Here is a 15,924-nt window from a genome sequence, read left to right as displayed (position 1 = left end):
AATTGCACCAGAAAAAAATTAATATTGGTACCGGTTTGAATGAAAATTTTATGGTTTTGTTGAGCTAATTTTCTGCCAAATAAATAACCAAACGGCGTATATTGAAGAGACCTAAACATATTTATCGACGATAATAAAAGTTTCTTTTCCCATCGAGGGTTATGGCTTGACATGTTTATCAACAGGATTTCATCGCCCTTTAAGAATAATATTTCTAGGGCGTCTAGTTTCGTTCCCTCCAGCAATCGGATTTAAGCCATAAATTGCACTCATTTTCTTTATAATAAAGTCATTTATTGGAACCTGCTGGAGACCACTGGGAACGCGTTGGGTCTAGAGACTAACGGCAGATGGTAAAAAATAACGATTCCGAAAGAGATGTCCTCTTGGAGACCTTCTACGGCACATAAAATTTCCAATATGAGAAACTCCAATGATACTTGACAGATAATGATCCGAGAGGCTTTTAAAGGCAGGAGGACCCTTTTGCGGAGCAGCAATCAACCCGTTGCGTGACGTCGTAAATGGGGGCGGAAACATCCCCATATCCCTGGAGAAAGTACGTTGTCGCAGAATCTAAAAGGGTTTTTCCGTGTTCCATTTCGAATGAGGAGGTAAATTGGTGTAAAGGGAAAAGGGCGAGTTCAGGGCGTTGTCCCTTCTTCTTAGATCATTGATGTCTAAGAATCCAGAGGAGATGTGTGATAATAATGTTAACACGAGTGTTGTTTGAAGAAAATCCAGTTTAAGGATTATTACGCAATAAAGGTTTATTGTTAAAGGCCATTAATTTAATATGTTATCCCTTGCTGCCCTGCAATAAGGGCTCCTCACGTTGCCAATTTTTCCACCTGTGGAATTCAAATTGCATACATTACTTGGCAAAAGTATTATTATGATTGAAAGCTCTAATTGAGAAGCTTTTAAAGATATTGCTGTTTTCGCGCCTCGTGCTGCATTTACGTCTGAACAAACAGTGGAATCATTAAAAGAAATTGAATTTTTACGCATTTAAAATTGACTTTGAGTCTGATAGAATTTGATTAACAGTGGCTCGATGGCTAATCGGACAGGACATCTTTTGTCCCTTATCCTTACGAGCTGTCTGGACTTCCAAATATATTCAGTTTCACATGAAGTGCACTACCCAGTAATAGTAATAATAATAATAATAATAATAATAATAATAATAATAATAATAAATAAGTCCTGTAATCTTGGCGAAATAATGCTTTATAATAGAGTATCAAATGATCAGGGTTTCGGTAAAAAAGCCAAATTGATTCATTGAAAAGTTAATAACGCACGGCCTCATAGTGCGAACATTACTCGAAGGTACCTGGAACAAGAACAATTGGAAATGCTGCCTTGGCCTGCACGGTCGCCGGACCTATGTCCTATCGAACGTCTTTGGAACATGATGAGTCGTCGTCTTTGAAATTATCTGAGACCTCCAAACAATTCGAACGATCTACAACGCCACCTTGAGGTAGCGTGGAATGGAGTACCCCAGGAGGATATTGATCAATTGTTACAAGGAATGCCGCGAAGAGGACATCCTGTACAAGGCGATGCCACTCATTATTAACTATTTAATTAATAAATCTTTTTTGTTTAACTGAAGCTCTGATCGCGTGATATTCGGTTATTAAGCATTATTTTGCCAAAATTACAAAGCTCGGTTATTATTTATACTGAGTGGTGCATTTCGCATGAAAGTAGTGCGTTAAACTTCGAAGACTCATCAACCTGGAAAATAAATCAAATTTTTGCTTTTAAAGTTCCCCATTCTATAGCATAATAATACTTTCAGCTTAGTTTGCACGATCCGACGATATTTTCTGCTGCGCCGGCGACGTTTTTCTTTCTTTTCTCCTGCCACTGCTGTTTTGGATTTTACGACCGGCCCGCCTGGTTGGCTCCTACATTCCTGCAGATTTTGCTGATTCTTTCAATTCAGTGGCGTAACCACCACCCATAAACTCCTCCGTGGCAACAGCATTTATTTCTAGTAAAAACTAAACCCTTGAACGCGACAATGAAAGAAGCCATTAGGTACGCGAATGAAGGGGCCGATGGTGGTTACTTTAGGGGGCGAAATTTGTGGTTCTCAGGTACGCCTATGAGGGGGAAAACTTTTATAAGCTTTCCCAGTAAACGCCATGCAGCTTTCCACTAATGCCCAAACACTGTCGAAGCAAACCTAATTCAGCAAACTTTCCTCGTTAGTTTATACACGGGCTTCCAACCTTAGCTTCGACTTATTTTTATGACTTTCTTGATCTAGGCGAGCCCTTTAATGGGCATATCTCTGAGAGAATTAAATCCTGTTTATATCGAAATTTGGGGCCGCCCCTGCCGAAGCCCACTAATCCCCTTCGAAGGATAAGAAACAGATGATTAAGGCCTAATTATACCAGCCAGACCACCAATAATTAAGATACGAGAACCCAAAATGGAGTCCTTCGGCCCCCTATCGGTACGTACGGTACTCGCGGTGTTTTCCCCCCGTTGTTGAAAAATCTTGGCAGCCATCGAGGCTCATTCGTTCGTAAACTGCCGCTATATTTATCGTTTAGGTTCGGTTTCATAATGTACCAGTTTTACGTTTAATCTTCAATTCAGTAAGGGGCCTAATATTTTGCGTCCTTTTTTCTATGAAGTACCACTCGCAGAATTGCGTGAAACCCGGTTTAAGATTGACATGCGCGATAAGTGCAAATGGCTCACGGTATGTAGTAGTTTATAGAGCCATTGGTGTTGGGTATGTAATCATCAGTAGAATGCTTAAGTTTGTAAATTTGTTTTTGTGGGCTTAAGTGATGATTTTCGTTGTGCACTGACTTATGTCAACTGAAATTAGGGACAATGGTCAGTCATAATTTTACTTGAAAACAAGTTCTAAGCTTATCAATCGGTCAGGGGTGTAGCCAAGTGCCTAAATCTCTTGTAAATTGAGAGTTGTCTCGATGATATATGTAATTTTTAAATTTGAAGGTGGTTGAAGGTGGACAAGCGCTCTTGTCCTCTCCGTTTTAGGCTTTTGAGGGTTTCGGAAATGCAGTTTTCAGCTCTGATGCTCGCTTACATTTTTTTGAAACCACCTCAAAATCCTCGAAACAGGGATTAAAGTCTCAGGTTTCTAAGTAATCCTCCCGAAAAGATCATTTTTTCGGGCTCTAACTCCGTTCACTCACATGATAAAGTCGCAAGAATGGTATGAGCTTTCAGTCCCGCCTTCAAATCAATGCAAAGAACGAGATTCGACGTTTGCTTTCCAGGTCTTCATATACAAAATTACACTCATTCACGTCAATAACAACGAATTTCATAACTATTTGAGATTTTGAGGGAATTTCCAAAATTTTACTAGATTGCATATTTGTAAAAGTGCCCCTGTTTCCCTGATACGTCGGGTGGTAAACAATATAGAAATATATGAAAAATAAATTATACGTCACGTCTGTTACCTGTTTACAAGTCAAAGATCTCGGTTTTTGCTTTAATAATCTAATTCCATATTTTAGTTCTTCAAGATTTTACTCATAATAAGACCCTTTAAGGCTGGAAAAACGCCTGTAAAACTGACTTATAAATCGTCAAAGTTTGAAATATCTGAGGTGCTGCGAACGCCTGATCTGTCTCCTACATAAAACCTATATACCCCATTTAAAGCCAATTTCAATTTTATTATAAAAGGTGTCTCTGAACATAGTGCAATAAATTCAACCACGTATGTTAGGTCCCAAAATATGACGAAACCTTCATATAAACATATAACGGAAAGCATTTCGTTTTACATATACAGGGTGTGAAAAATTGATTCCAAAGGATGGTTTTTTACTGTTATTTTCAAAACGTTTCTACCACTGGATCGATTAATGAAATTTTGTTGTAACTCGTTGTCCTCTTTCCGAGTCTCTCTAAACAAAGTGCCCCCCGTCTTCTTGGTGTTGCTTAAAAAGTATCTAAATTTTCATGACGATTTTATGCTCTTGTTGAAAATCATAATTTTCAACTGTTTTTGAGAAAATTTACTTTTAATAAATCGGCGGATACTATGTTTTATTAAATAAGCATCAGATATATAACCTTTTTTATTAATTAAAAATTTTTTTTTGTAATTTAAAATTGTTCCCGCGATAACGAAAAACCACCAGATTTTATTAATAAATAAATGCCAACATGACGAAAATGTCAAAAATATATTTTGTTTCAGTTCAATGCAAACTGGGCTTTAAATCTGATGATTATTTAGTAAAATCCCTCGATTTAATAAGTCTCAATTTTCTCGAAAATCGCTATCGATTTCCACTTCCAAGAAGAGTACCTTTCTTATGGAAAAATCTTTAAATTTAACATCTTTTCCACGATATCGTCAATGAAGTTAAGTATAAAATAAGTTTTAATTATTTATAAACACAACCCCCTGGATTTCTCGCCCCTGGAAAATGTGGCAATTTCTTCACAGAGACCCAAAAAGGGCACAAAAGGTTACAATAATGTATAAAATTTCATTAATTTATCTCGAATGTTCCGAAAATAGTAATAAAAAACTTTCGATATTTGTTTATATGGAGTTTTCGTCATGTTTTTGGATATAGAATATACAGCGGAACTCATGGCACAATGTGCAGAAACACATTGTGTATCATATTTAGTTTTTTGGAAATCTAATTTCACTCCAAGTAGAGACAGAATTCAGAACGTTAAATCACACCCTCAGTAAGTAGGAAATTTTCTCAACTTACCGCCTTTTTCGACCATCAATGCACTAACCGAGCAATAACCAAAAATTTCTCTTAAAGGACTTAAAGCGTCGAAGAAGGTCCTGCCTCTTCCGAAGCCGCCCGCAAAACTAATTCAATTTGTGGTTTGATCTAAAAACCACAAAATTCCTGAAAAAAGGTACGAAAAGTGAAATCGAAAGGGAAACGCTTTGCCCATTGTTAAGCCCATCAGCTCGTCTTGCTGCCCATATAAATAGTTCCCATACATTTTTATAGCCACTCTAAAATGATGCCACTAAAGCTTTATGTGCCTATATACACCTTGCAGGTACATAAAGGTAAAACAAAGAAGATTTTAAAAGGAATTTGGAAAAAGCGTTTTGGCTTAATCATTTTCCCTTTTAATTTATTTTAGTGTCTCTCATCTTCTCAACTCAAAGGGAAATAATTTAAAATCGGCCTGAAGTAGTAAATTAATAGAGTCGTCTGTCAATAAGCTCTCAGTAATATAAAGATCTAAAAATAAATTGTTTCAGGGCTGTTGAGACAAAATAGATTTTACTGCCGGCTTTGTTTTAAGTTTGACTTTCCAGCAGGACCACATTTTCGGATAAGATAATTTTAACTCTGATCACGTTTTTTCGATAGATGAATTTGTTCTTAAGAAATTTATGACGGCAGTAAAACGAAATTTAAAGTTTGTTGATGAAAACGTCGGAGAAAAAAATATTTCGCCAATGATGCAACGTTACCACGTGATCATTGGCAGGTCCAAACCGGCACGTACATGCCCGACTCCGATGATTTCATAATTCGAAACGTCCACGTAAGTCATGCCACAAGTTCCGAATTTAACCCCACATAAAACAACCCAGACAAGGATATTTTTAACTCGGGCCCTGTTTCTGAACGAGATAGGGGTCGGAGGACCCTAAAAAGTTCTCACACACATTTGTCAAAGAGTGTAGCAGTTCTCGAGTTCTATTGGTCGACCATCACACAAAGCTACATTTAAGCTTTTAGTCGAGATTCATGGTGGCTGAAGTCGTCTTTTATGCATCCATGCATTGTTAATTTTGGAGGACGTGGTCCACGATTGTTCTTATGTCAAGGGCGATTTTTTTTGGTGGAACCTTCGAAAGTGAAAGTGCAGTTCGAAATATTTCGTTGATTAGCGTGGTGATTTAGTGGCAGTAAAGAGGTAAGATTGGGAGTGCTCGAAAATCGGTTTATTAAAAGTAAAGATGGCCCGAGTTAGCAACTTTACATCGAAGCTGTTAAGCTGCTGACAATGACTATGTAATTGTACGTTCAGGGTGTCGATTTGAAAATTTCCTACCCCTAATTCACTGCGCCGCTTTCAACCTTCTACCCTTCAAAGTCACCCTCTTAAATATCTTAAATAGTAAAGGACTTTTGGTTCTCTACATTTTGGTACCTCATTTGCTACATTTGACTCTTGCGTTATCAATTTAGGCGTCTTTGATCATTCTGAATTCATTTTTCTTATTAGTGTTTTGACAGCGTTGAAACCAGAGCTTTTTTTATTCATAAATATCTCACGATTAGGAAATTACTGTAATAATTTTTTTTAAATTATTTTAATTATAAAACAGATAATTTTCCTTACTACAGATCTTTAAAAAAACACGATCAAAATTGCAATTCCTATTTTTAACTCCCTCAGTTTATTAGATGTTCGAAATGTTCTCCATTATTTTCCAAACAATAATAAAGGCTCTTATGAAACTCATCCCTAACATATTCAAATACCGCTCCTGGACTAGTCTCGCTTATCTCTCTGATTCTTCTCTTCAAGTTGTCGGTGTTATTAGGCTGGTTTTTGTAAAAAACTGATTTTGTATGCCCCCATGAAAACTAATCACACAGCTTTAAATCTGGTGATCTTGCGGACCATTCAGTCGGCCCCTTTGTGTCAATGCATTTATCAGAAAATCGATCATCCACCCATTCTGGTACAGCTCTCCAGTTAAATTTTCCTCAATCACCAAAGGTCATATAATGACATTTCATGAATCAACGTGTTTCAACGATTTTTTAAAAATCTATCCAGTGTGCGAGACGATCGTGGTAGAAAGTTTTCAAATTGACACTCTGTATACACAAGACGTTTAAAAAAACCATGTCTGTAGCCATACACCTCGCTTTTCAGGTTCCTAGAGGCATCTGGCATACGCCGTATATCCAGCAAATATTGAGTTGATCTCATACGCAGTTTTTACCTTCAGTTACTAAGATTTTATAGACATTTTTCCCAATCTCTTAAGTTTCTCAAATTTCAAGGTAGCTCAGATCGCAAAAGTTATCGCCCGCTCTTGCGACTTTATCAAGTCACAACCAAATGCCTGGCTCTGGCACGTCGCTGCTTTTCTCCTGGTCTTAGTGCGAGTTTTAATTATGAAAGATACACGCAAGATCTCCAGTGCTGGCAAATCTCATTGATGTAGCACTGAACATTTACAAGTTGTAAATTTCGAAATTTGCTCCTTCTCAAAAGCTATTTTGCACAAGTCTAAATTGCAGCTTAGTGTTTAGGTGCATTTCGCAACTGTTTGGACTCTAATTAAAGTGCAAATTCTTCCAATTAAACACAACGCTAATGGCTTGAATATCCGTGAATTTCGTTAGCCTAGCACCAGGCACTCGAAGATAGCGAATTTTGAACTCTGCACCACGTTCCTAAGCATGATTTGTGAGTGCAGGTTGCAGCCGAGCATCTTGCCATGGCACGCCACTGTTTTCGCACGGGCAAAGTGCCAATTTTCGTCATGAAAAATCGTCGCAAGATCTGCACTTCTGGTGAAAGCTTATTGGCGTAACACTCGAAATTTAAAAGATAAAAATTTTTTTACGGCACATTCATTGCAAACCCTGATTCATGCACCACTGAATATTTGACTACGTCACGCCATTGTAGGAACTGTAATTAAAATGCCATTTTTTCTATCTAAACACAATACTGTTGTCTACAGCCTGTATCAATTTCATTGGCGTAGCATTAAGCGTTCAAAGATAGTAAATTTTTGATATGCCTCAGCTCCTAAGAGCTTGAGTCACAATCAAATGCTGGCTGCGGTACCCAGCTGTTCTTCTCCTGGTTATAATGCTAATTCAAGAGATGAAAAGTACCCGTTAGATCTACAGCTTTGGTGAAATTCTGTTTGGCTTCTAATTAGGATGCGATTTTTTTTTACTTAAACAGAAGATTGATGTTTGCACTCTCGGCAAGTTCCGTTGACGAACGCCCGAGCATTCAAAGTATGTGAATTTGAAATTATGTCTCAAGCTTGATTTTTGTGCTTAAGTGATCGGCCAACGTCTGACTGAGGTACGCCGCTGTTTTGCTCCCAGCCATAGCGCATTTTTACCGGTGAAAGATACCGGTAAGATTTACACTTCACACGAAACTCATTGGCGTAGCGCCCAAGAGATTAACTGAAACGGAGCCATATTTAAAAAATTAAAGAATGTGACACAAAAGCCCAATTTTAGCCTTTAAAAATCCCGAATATTTTTACATAAATGAAACTAAATTAGGCATGGAAGTTAATCACGTAATTAGAGAGGAAATAAAAGTTTTATAGATTTATTTAAAAGTCTGTCAGGTGGCTGATGCTCACATGTAAATCGTATAGCTTTACTGATATAAAATCTACGTTATCTAAGAAGCAATAATTTTTTACTAATGAGATAGCTCAGCAGTTTCGTGTACAATCAAATCACCAAATTAAAATCAGACCGAAAATTAATAACTTTTGGTACAACTTAATTAGTTGATTTGGTTGATTAAATTTCATTTCGGATTCCTGCCGAGGCAATGCCTTTAATAGTATAAAGGGTGACCATTAAAAAAGCATCAAGTGTATGTTGAAATATCAGAGGCACGTCTGGGATCAGTTCATCTGCTAGTCTGATGTTTGATAGTCGTTTGCTTAATCCACGCCGTACGTTTATGGTTCACCGCCTAGCGCGATTTTCTGTTCTATCGCCAATTATTTGCATATTACAAAGTACACGTAAAAAAGAAAATTTTAGTAACAAATTAGCATTGTTGTTCCTGCACTATTTCTCAATACACCAATAAAATATTAACACCTATCCATTAGAAACAGTTAAATCCAAATTATAGCTCATACACGGTTGATTTATTAACAGCAATTTGTATATGTGCCATTGTAGTCATGTAGGTTTGTGTATACAAAACGTTGAAATGTCTTTTTAATAACTGTTTTATACATCCGACGTTCGTTTTAGTTTCCTCCTATTAATTAACAGTTTGGAACGGTTGTAAAGCGTTTTATTGACTCTCACTCAAAGATCCACCGTATTATTGCACTCTTGCGGATGATTATTAGTTTATTGTTTCCTCATTTCTTAATCTCGATCAGAGAAGCGTTATAGCTCCGTTAACGCTCAACCCATTGTAAAACGCTTATCCAGACGATTCTTGAGTATATTCGCCCAGAAAATCACTTCTCGAATAGGGAATTGAGGAGACAGGGCTGGAATGGCAAAGGTCCTTGCAATTTATTTTATTCTCGGAATCCATATCAGCCTTCGCAGTAAGTTATATGATGCGCGACTGTAGTCCTTAGAGCCGCGTCTGTAAAGGCCGGAATGGCTTGAGGCGATGTTCAAGTCTTGAAATTCCGGGAGATCAAGCCGGATTTTGAGATGAAAGCCACGTTGCCAGAAGTCCACTCCTTAAAGGAAGACCTTAAAGACTATCAGCTTGGCCCTCGTTTTGGGGGAGGAGGGGACTAACGAAATATCTCCAAAAGCGAGATGGAGAATTTGTTTGTGTTTATGTATTTTTTTAGTTTTCTGTGCCTTGCTTCGGCCTGCGTCTAGAATGGCAGTGCCAAAACTGACAACACCGTAAACCCGTCAAAGCGTAGGACGTGGAAAAAGGTATCCCGCAGCGTTTCGAAACAGTCGAGGACTCGCTAAACCCGCCAATGTAGTGCGGTCAGAGGAAAGCGGCCATCTTTGTTAGTCACACGGCGCGAACAGATCAATAACCAGTTCTTCCGTCTCTTTCCATCTAGTCCATGATCGGTGAGAGGAAGACATGCCAGAGGCAGTTCAATACTGGAGTTGGCACGCAAGCGCCCACCATCGCACACCCAAGGTTATTTGCGGTCGAAGCCAATAATCTGATACTTTATTTTCTGGTATTTTTACGTTTTCTGATTGGATTTTTTTCGGGTTCCATCGATTTAGTTGTCCCCGGGCTCATTAAAGCCGGTTATTTATGGCAAGTGCTCCAGAAATAAGATAAACCTTAATCCGACTCGGAATGCTTTTGAAAGATGACGATCCGGTTTGGGGGCAATGGACATTGGTTCGTGGCAGGGAATGCGAAATTTTAAGCAATTTGAAGAAGCAGCAAAAAGAAGTACGGGCCGAAAGAATTACTTCGCGTCTCAAGTCCCGGACGGCTTGGCGGGTGTCCTGATAGCGTGCGATTTTTTCCCAATTTTTTCCAGAGAGGCCTCAGTATTCGAATTTAGGCGCACGGCAGTTGCTCTTTTAGGATTTTCGATATTTTTCGGCTTCGATTTTGAACCAGGAACGTTAAATTTTAACTAAATTGAATCAGTAAATTCGCCACGATAAAACCACAGTTCAAATCCCGGACGGCTTCGGTCTCGCCGCGCCGCAAATTTTTGCCTAAAAACCTGAACGTTGTAGGTGTTTTCGTTTGAAATTCTAACGCTTCTAGACCACGATAAGTTGCTAAATTTCAGATAAATTAAAATGGCCAAAGCAACTAAAACTAATAACTGGACTCCAGGTAAAATTTGGTCTGGAACAATGGTTCCGCAAGACTCAAATTCTAAATCAATTTTCGGTTCTAATCGCGGCATTTTTGCATTATAAAAAAAAGTTACTGAGCATTCAAGACCCCAGACATAAGTGCTCGGATCAAGACCGTTTTTGAACTTTCAATATTCCTACTTATGGACTTGTCTTAACACAAGAAATTTCAACTAAACAGAGACGGCAACGTTAAAGATAAATTTGACTTGTTAACAAAGAGAAACGTGGTCAATCGCAATTTTCCCGCAGTTAAAGTCCCGAATGAACGAGAGTTTCCCGTCGTGGTTGCGGGAGTTTTGCAGTATCACAATATTCGACCAATGGTTCAAGTGTGCGGTTTTTGGACCCCACGGAACTTTGACTACCCCTCACTTGCTGAATTAATCACTTGCAATCACATTGTGCAAGAGGAAACTTTCATGTGAAGTATACGAAGTGAACTGAAAATTGTTGATTGATGTTAGGGCAGCATGCACGAACACTTTTTTGGGAGGAAAAAGGCCTCAGTACGCACAGTGCTTTCTTTGCTGGTTAAGATTGCGTGAGTAATGTATAGAATTTTAGGTGCACAGGTTATATTGATTTGAGGAGAATTTCATGAGTCAGACTACGTGGCGTTTCGTTTACCTTTGTGGTACCCTAGTAGGAATTCGCCTCTGTAAACGTTGATAGGAATTTAATTGCGATCAAATCTGTGTCAGTGCTAATTACTGAGGTTTGAGTTGTTACTTAATAATTGAATGCCTGAGTTTAATGTGAAACAGGTGGTGAAGAAATTCTCGTAAAAATTGACCCAAAAAAAGGATTAACAAACAACAAATATTTAACATCCAAATAGCTTACACGCACCGAATACTATACGAGCATTGTCAGTTGCGCAATGTTAATATGGAGTAGAAATTAGTACCTTATTTATGGGTACTAAATTAAACTTTATGTGAGAATAAACACTGTCAATAGTGGCAGTAACTTGATTTATGTATTTTTTTGTTAGTACCTCTCTTGTATAACGCCCGAAATGAATTTATTTTCGTGGAGATAACGGATAGGACAAAGATATCACGACTTGAGCTAAGCAAGTGCCAGCTTAATGCTTTAAAATTTTTTATAGGCTAATGGATATTCAATACTTTCCCACTTATCTTTATCCACCACCCATCGCCATCGTCTTCTTCTGCGAAGCAATTTGCGGGTGTATACACACTAAAACCTCGCCCTAATCTCTTGGCTCTATCTCCTTATCGTAATGAGCCGCCACTTTGCCACCACCCATTCGGTAATTTATATCTTGCCTCGACTTGGGCGGTATACGGCGTTTTATCTGGAGTCGAGCCTGGATCGTAAATTATTCCCAGTAATATTTACGAGGATGTCACTCCGGCCCTGATATATCTAAATAATATTCCGCAGTGGAGATACGTGCGCTGCAGGAAAAATTGCAGCTTTAATGGGCTGCGCACCATCGTTGGGTGCAGCTGTGAGTCCGACATTTGGTCGGCGGATCTCTGCTTTGGATTTTGCTTTCCGGATATTGGATTATAAATTATTGCACTTACCTTTCATTTTTTGCAGATATTAAATCGTTTTTCATTTAATCATTGTTAATTCAGAGAAAGGGGCAGAGAGAGAGTGGCTCAAACATACCTATAACTGTTCAAGCTATGAGGGTTCAACTTGTTTTCTCTTCTTGCTTAGCGCAATTATTACGAACTGTATTCAGATTCTTTTGTCTGAAACCATTTAACATTGTAGTGCGCAACAACCAAATGGAATAAATTCGACATCTGCACATTTCGTTACACAGGGCGTTACTTAAGTACTTGGCCAAACTTCAAGTGGTGATTCTAGGGGTGCTATTAAGACGAAATGATTGTGTAAACGTAGATCGGATAATGCTTCGTTTCCAAGGTACAGGGCGTCAAAATTTTTCTTAAAAATCGTTTATTTGTAAAAATCTTAATAATCTTTTAGCTATGAAATCTGACCGTGTTATTTATGCGTAACTTTTTGCCACTGGCCCTTTAAATTCTTACACTTTTTCGGCTGAAGCACAGTGATGGCCACCCAGGTCGCCGGATTTAAATCCGGTAGATTTTTTCCTTTGGGGTCTTTCGTTTATAGAGCTCCGGTCAGCACTGAAAAGAATTAACCCAACGGATACGGCATTCATGTAATCAGATAAGATAAACGGAGGGAATATGTCAACGTGTCCGGTAATAGATGTTAAGACAATTTGACGCGCTTTGATCAGAGTCCCGTATCTATAGGTTGAAAAAGGTCGTGTAAAACATGGAGTTTTTCTTGTAAACGCCCTTAAGTTGCAAAATAAAATACAGACGGGCATTTTTATCGCCAAATAATTGGACATTTCTACATAAAAAAAATACAGTAAAAAACCGCAAGGAAAAAAATCGACATGTTTTATTGCGTGTAAGGTAGCAGGGCAAAGGTTATTAAATTTAAATAAAAGTTGTTTCATTGCGTAAAAATATCTGGTAAAGTGGTTTTACTTGTTCGCGTAATGTCATTATTTCTTTAAAATTAACGAAAAAATGTGCACAAAAGTCACACTATTAATTTTGTTTACACAGACGAAACATGCTCGCCCCAGGGAGGGGGCAGAATCTTAAATCGGATAGCGCGATTACATAATTCAGTTCCATTATGCAAATTTCGCTATCCTACAGTTTTCGACGGTGACCTTTGTTTACCTAATAAATTTGAGTTTATTTACAACAATCCACTTATCGCTCAAAATTCGTATCATGTCGCGAAGTCCACAGGTTTTCCTATAATTACCATTCGACTTTAAATATCTCAAAAACACAAAGCGAGTAATTTGGAATGGGAGTGGTCAGATGAGAGCTATTGAAAATTAATTTTAGATGTTTTTTTTATAGTGTCGAGTAGTAAGTAAAAACTACTCTATTCTCTCCAGACGTTGCATCTAAAATGTGTACAATTTTCCACACTTGTAAAAAAAGTATAATGTTCGTTCTGAATGTTGAAACACAGAAGAAAATGATGATGAGGAGCACGGCGATGGTGATGATAAATGTGTATTATGGGGAAAAACGCCAGTAGATGAGCTTCTGTGGCAGAAGGACAATTCTGTGTCTAAGTTCAGCATAACGCGTTACATACTAACAAATATTTCAATTAACTACCTCACAAATTGTGGGTGCTATGAAAGAAAAATAAACAAATTTGACACCTTGTATCCTACTAATGACGCATTTTGCGATCTACGTACGTATGACTTTTTTGCCCCATACGCGAATACTAAAATTATTGCACTGTGCCTCTCTGTATGTCGTGCAGCTCTAAAATTTCCTCCTCTCCCCTTACCTTTTTAATTTTTAAAAAATTCAAAAGCAGCATTAAATAGGACAAAAAATACTATTTTCTGACGTTTATTTTTTTGAATATTGCTGACGTCACCGGTAACTCAAAACGTGGAAATTTTTTTTAATGGAAGCATGAGTCAAGTTATACCGCAAATTAGAGATTTTTCAAAACTACAGTCAATGATGCATTTTCGGTCTTATTTAACGCTCCATGTGAATTAAAAAAAAATGTTAAAAAGCCAACAAGGGGGCGACTATTTAAAACCTCACGGTATATGAATAAAAATTCTTTACCTTGAATATTTTGCTGTTTATACCAGTGCGGAAACAAAACACTTTTCTTCTTCATTTTTGCCCATTCCTGGATAAAATATTCCTACGCATCCATAAATTTTCTCGTGTTCGTGCAGGCAAATGGTATGGAAGTTACAGCTGTCTTCTCCGCTTTCCACTGGGGACAATATTTACACATCATGAATTTTATTTGCAAAAAAAGCTTTTTCCAGATGAAAAAGGGAAGTGCCGGAATGTAATATTGTTTGCGCTTCTCGCGCCTAGATAGAACAGTTTTATAGCAGGCGCGTCTATGCCCATTTTGAGCTCGAATTCAAAGTAAAAAAACAACCAATAATCTATGGGAACCAAAATGAACTGTTTTCGGGTAAATTTTGCGAAGATTGTAGGATCTTTAACTATATTTAGATAGCACAAACCCTATGGCAAACTATTCACCCCTAACGCGCTTCGAGGGAGATGAAGACGTAAACGATTGGCACCATGCAAGGTGGCACGCGTGGAGGTGCCACTTTCTTCTTCAGGTACCGACTTTCTATTGTGATTCCCTTTTCAAACAGTCTAAACTAAAGATTAAGTGAAACTGTTGTGACTTTCTTCGTCAGCACTCAGTCAAAACATTTTGATGTTTTTATCTGCCCTTTTATGGTCTCTTTTTCTTTCCGAAAGCCTTTCACCGGCTAAAGGGTTTTTATCGGCTACTGGGAGAAATTAGCTCGATTTTGACCGTGAAATTTTCAAGATTAATTTCATGCCATGATCTCGAGAAAGCGAGGCGATTCTGGGTGTCATATTCTTAACTTTATGTTGTGTTTGATAGTGCCGTCGTATATAATTTAACGACTCTCAAAGGATTACTTTTCAAGTAACACTTGGGCCGGACCCGGCCAAATTGGTCATATTTTATGCGGGGTAACAGCCTGAAACAATGTTGCTTGCTTGAGGTAAAAATCGATGTAAAGTACCTGTTTTTTATTTCAGGTATTAGATGGCACGATGAGAGAGTAGGAAGAGGTTAAAGAACGGATTTGCTTTGAAACATCATAGCCTTAAAAGGTAAGCAATCTTTTTTCTGAGTGTAGTTTATTACTTTAACCATAGGAATTCACCGCTCAAACGACAGTAAATCTTGTATTACATATCAGTAATAAAAGTTTTTTCTCTAATCGCCTGGTGACGTGTTTGAAATAGTATTGAATTTGGTAGTATATTATTTTTAATTACTTCCCAACGTCTATCGTGCATACTCGTTAATAAGTCTTCAATATAATCTTCAGATATGCAGTTCTCAGTATTTTGAACTTCTTTGAACGAATCCGCTACTTATATTTGACATTCTTTTCTCATGAATTGTTCCGTCAGTTTCATCCCAAATGTTGTCAATGAGGTTCAGATCGGGGCTTTGAGCTGGCCAGATCATCACGTGAAAGTTATATACGGTTAACCACTCTTTAATTAATTCGGAAGAACACTTCGGGTCTTTGTTGTGTTGAATCGTCCACTGAGGGCTCATACTTTCTTTTGCTCAATGCAACATAGGATTCTTTAGGATATTTTTATATACATATCGTTTCGTAATACCATCAAATTTTACTAATGGACTCGTGTCAAATCCTCCGGATTTAGTTTTTCCACGGTATTTTTCTTTCTACAAAGTGTGTTAATTTTCAATTACTGTTTCAAATTTTCGTTAGGCCGAAGAAAAGTCA

The 15,924-nt window shown here is 37.9% G+C and overlaps 1 protein-coding gene across 10 annotated transcripts in view; it reads left to right on the top strand.

The window, feature by feature from the left end:
* Positions 1 to 15,924, top strand: part of Abd-B (Abdominal B) — a 66,585-nt gene that overhangs the window by 18,013 nt on the left and 32,648 nt on the right. For 7 of the 10 annotated variants that reach the window (XM_066294380.1, XM_066294385.1, XM_066294383.1 and 4 more), the window contains one exon: positions 15,197 to 15,271. The exons of 1 other annotated variant lie outside the window; for it this stretch is intronic. The gene's annotated coding sequence lies outside the window, so the exon portion shown is untranslated. Of the gene's footprint in view, positions 1 to 2,581; positions 2,732 to 5,864; positions 5,932 to 15,196; positions 15,272 to 15,924 lie in introns of those variants that run through there. 2 more of the 10 variants (XM_066294382.1, XM_066294387.1) reach the window with 2 other exon arrangements.

The sequence above is a fragment of the Euwallacea fornicatus genome, chromosome 21 (assembly GCF_040115645.1).
Source record: "Euwallacea fornicatus isolate EFF26 chromosome 21, ASM4011564v1, whole genome shotgun sequence".
In the NCBI taxonomy this organism is placed as follows: domain Eukaryota; kingdom Metazoa; phylum Arthropoda; class Insecta; order Coleoptera; family Curculionidae; genus Euwallacea; species Euwallacea fornicatus.
This window is presented reverse-complemented; position numbering and strand designations above follow the sequence as displayed.